Here is a 4,607-nt window from a genome sequence, read left to right on the forward strand (position 1 = left end):
TGTAGTCCCAGCTACTCGGGAGGCTGAGGCAGGAGAATGGCGTAAGCCTGGGAGGCGGAGCTTGCAGTGAGCTGAGATCCGGCCACTGCACTCCAGCCTGAGCGACAGAGCGAGACTGTCTCAAAAAAAAAGGAATGAAGCAGTGATACACGATACAACATGAACCCTGAAAACATTATATAGACACACATATATGCCTGTGTCTGTATATAACATATTTAGCCACAAACGGCCATATATTGTATGATTCATTTAGATGAAATGTCGGCAATAGGCAAATCCATAGAGACAGAAAATAGTGATTGCCTAGGGCCTGGAGGGTGGGAGGGGAATGGGGAGTGACCGCTAATGGGTATAGGGTTTCTTGTCAGGGTGACAAAAATATTGTAAACTTGATTGTGGTGATGGTTGCAAAACTCTGTGAATACATGAAAAACCATTGAATTGCACACTTTCAATGAGTACGTTGCATAGTAGGTGAGTTTTCTCTCAATACAGCTATTATGAAAAATTGTGGGCCCAACGCAGTGGCTCATGCCTATAATCTCAGCACTTTGGGAGGCCAAGGCAGGCAATCACCTGAGGTCAGGAGTTCGAGACCAGCCTGGCCAACATGGTGAAACCCCGTCTCTACTAAAACCTACAAAAATGAGGCGGGCGTGGTGGAGGGCACCTCTAATCTCAGCTACTTGGGAGGCTGAGGCAGGAAAATCACTTGAACCCAGGAGGGGGAGGTTGCAGTGAGCCGATCCTGCGCCACTGCACTCCAGCCTGGGCGACAGAGCAAGACTCCGCCTCAAAGAAAAAAGAAAAAGAAAAAGAAAAAAAGAAAGAAAGCAGAGAGACTTCCCCAGCTGGGTCAGAGAGATGACCCTGAAAAAGGCACACGGGAGAGAGAAATCACTGGACCTCCCATTGCTGGCTTTGAAGGTAGAAGAAAGGGGACACAAGGAGTATGGTACCCTCTAGAAGCTGAGAATCGCCTTCAGCTGAAGTCAGCAAAGAAAGGGGGATTTCCATCCTAAAACCACAAGATACTGAATTATGCCTTGACCAGAAATGGCTCCTCCAGATAGGAATTTAGGCTGACCCATTATTTTAGCCTGGTAGGACTCAAGTTCTGACCTCCAGAATTGTAAGATAATAAATTTGTGTTGTTTAAGCCACTAAATGGTGGTATATTGTTATGGCAACAATGGAAACCATTGCATAACTACTTCATGTGGACTTTAGGAAGCTAATCTTAAAAGTAAAAAAGTCCTGTCACTATGGCTCGCGCCTGTAATCCTTGCACTTTGGGAGGTCGAGGTGGGAGGATACCTTGAGCCTAGGAGTTAGAGGCCAGTCTGGGCAACACAGTGAGAGCCTATCTCTACAAAAACAACAACAACAAGAAAGAAAGAAAGAAAAAAGTTAGCCAGGGATGGTGGCGTACACCTGTAGTCTCAGGTACTCAGGAGGCTAAGGCGAGGGGATCACTTGAGCCAGGAGGTTGAAGCTGCAGTGAGCTATGATCGTGCCACTACACTCCAGCCTGGGTGACACAGTGAGATTCTGTCTTAAAAAATAAAATAAAAAAATTTAAAAAGAGGCTCCTCATGTCTGAGGATGAAAAGATCTACCAGTGGCTGAAAAATCTCTACCTGTTCCCCTCCCTCTCCACCTCCTGCGAGAAGCAAGAGGAAGCCAGCAGAGCTGCCTTAGGGAGTGACACCTGAAAATAGAAGCTGTAACGGGATTTTATTTCTAACTCCACAGGCATCTCTGTGAGTCATTCATCTCTCTGGGTCTCACTTTCCACGTCTGTAAAGCAGGCTGAATTCACCCCGACTTCTGCCTACCTCACAGTTAAAAGGCTACGAAGAAAAATCCCCCAAAATCTGCTTCATAAATAGAGCCCCAGGGTGCTCCTTATAAAGCAAGAGATAAACCACAGACAGAATTCTGGCCACAGGACACCCCCAGCCCCACCCATGTGGCATCATTCCTTTCTCCCTGCTTCCTTCATTCTCTTGGCTTCCTTCACGGGGTTTTGGGCACACCTCGTCCCTTGTAGCTGCTGTTAGCACAGAAATGAGAAAAGCTTCAGACAGGCAAAGGCGCGGAAACCAATGCCAGGGCCCACAGGGACAAGGTTTTAGATTTTTGTGTTTTGGGTAGCAGTACTCTCACACCAGGATGATTGGCGCTTAGCACGACTTAATCATCTTCATGATGGAAAGAAAGCAAAGCAATTGATTGCCCAGAGAAAACTGGAAGATACAGAGGCGGGATGAGACTGAGGTGAAGGTAAGATGAGGAAAGACAGGCAGAGAAATGAAACATCTCAGGGTGGTGTGGGAGTGGACACAGGGTTAGGAGGACACTGTGACACCCTAAGCTAATTCCCTCCTCAGACCTCATCCCAACGTTACCTAATCAAATGAACGTTTTCTTAGTAAGCAGGTTACAACTGACTCGGTTTGGGGCTTTTTTTTTTTTTTTAATGAGACGGAGTTTCACTCTTGTTGCCTAGGCTGGAATGCTCACCGCAACCTTCACCTCCCGGGTTCAAGCTATTCTCCTGCCTCAGCCTACTGAGTAGCTAGGATTACAGGCACACGCCACCACACCCAGTTAATTTTGTATTTTTAGTAGAGACGGGGTTTCACCATATTGGTCAGTCTGGTCTCGAACTCCCGACCTCAGGTGATCCACCCCCCCTCGGCCTCCCAAAGTGCTGGGATTACAGGCGTGAGCCACCGCGCCTGGCTTTTCTGTTTTTTGACACAGTTTCACCCTGTTGCCCAGGCTGGAGTACAATGGCACGATCTCAGCTCACTGCAACCTCTGCATCCTGGACTCAAGCGATTCTTGTGCCTCAGTCACTCCAGTAGCTGGGACTACAGGCGCGCCACCACACCTGGCTTTCTTTTTTTTTTGTAGTAGAGATGGGGGTTTCATCATGTTGGCCAGGCTGGTCTTGAACTACTGACCTCAGGGGATCCACCCGCCTCCGCCTCCCAAAGTGTTGGGATTACAGGCATGAGCCACCGCACCTGGCCTGGGGCTATTTTTAAAGAAGCCCTCAAGGTAGCAGATCACCCTCTGATGGCCACATGGAGACCTGGGAAACGACCCCCAGGTCATGCCTCTGGATACCTGCCCGCTCCTATCTGTGCCTTCCTGGGCCCCCGTTTTCAGAGCTATGTGGGTGCCTGACACACTCAGGGCCACCGAATATGGGAAGGGCCCTAGGCCAAGAGTCCCGGCATCATTCGAGTCAGCTCTGGCCGGCTCCTGCCCTAAGCCCTCCTGCTCACTCCCAGCTGTGGAGGTAGTCCAGAGAGTGCCTGGCTCCTTGACTCCCCTCTCCGCCAGGCCCACTCAGTGTGACCTAAATCCTTGCCAAGGCTTGGCAGTCCTCTGCGGGCGCCCAGATGGCCCCTGGCCTTGGTGACAGTGAGACCCAGCCCCCCTCGGCTCCCAGCCTTCCCGGAACCCCTTGCCTAACATCCGGTGTGGTAATCACGCCTGTTGGCCCCACTCAGTCCTGCCGGCCACTGCCAAGTTCCCTCTGCTACTTCCAGATGCTCCCACCTCTAATGGAACCATCAGGAAATAAAAAGCTGCAGCACATTTTCTCTCTCAGGTTGGAATCTCCTCCCAGCACTTTGGGAGGCCAAGGTGGGAGAAACACTTGGGCCCAGGAGTTCAAGACCAGCCTGGGCAACAAAGTGAGACCCCCGTTTCTACAAAATGTTTAAAACCTAGGCGTGGTGGTGAACGTCTGCGATCCCAGTTACTTGGGAGGCTGAGGCGGGAGGATCACTTGAGCCAGGGAGGTGGAGGCTGCAGGGAGCTGTGATAGCGCCACTGCACTCCAGCCTGGGTGACAGAAGGAGACCCTGTCTCAAAAAAAAAAAAAAGAAAGAAAGAAAATTGGGGAGCGGGTTGAGGGGGAGGGGGAGGGCCACATACTACCTGATAATGGTGGGGGACAGGAAGGGGACTGAGGGCTCTGAGAGGCAGCTGGTCCCGTTTTCTCACTTAAATACCTCTCACCCTACAGAGAAGCCCTGATTCCATTTGCTGTCTTTCTTAGCAACGTCTTAGCAAACGTCTTCCATTTGTCACACGGGTCCAAGCTTCCGCTTACTAAGCACCCACGTGCCAGACAACCCCGGAGGCAGGTATTCCCATTGTCCCTACTGTACAGATGAAGAAACTGAGCTCAAGGTCACACAAGTGATAAGAGGTGACAGAGATCTGAAGCTGTGCGCGGAGGCGTGGCCAGCGTGTGCGCTCCAACTCCTAAATCCCTACTCTGGATATTGAAGACGGGAAGGACCGAGCCGCTCCTTCTACAGATGGGGAAAAGCGAGGCCTGGGGAGTCCCAGAGCGAGTGCCAGATCGTAGGGAGCTGCCAGCACCCCTGGTCCCCTCTACGACACAACCACGTCCCTCGGCCACTTCTGGGTCCTGAGCGCGTCTCGGACGCAGCAGGATAGCTCTAGGACTCACGGCAACGCGGCAGCCGAAAGTAAAGGTAGGCGTGGAGGCTTGGAGCGGACTTACCGACTCGCCCCGGAAGCTCCGAGGCCCCGCCCCGGCGGCCGCCAGCGGG

The sequence above is a fragment of the Colobus angolensis genome, unplaced genomic scaffold, assembly GCF_000951035.1.
Source record: "Colobus angolensis palliatus isolate OR3802 unplaced genomic scaffold, Cang.pa_1.0 Scaffold149, whole genome shotgun sequence".
Classification (NCBI taxonomy): Eukaryota; Metazoa; Chordata; class Mammalia; order Primates; family Cercopithecidae; genus Colobus; species Colobus angolensis.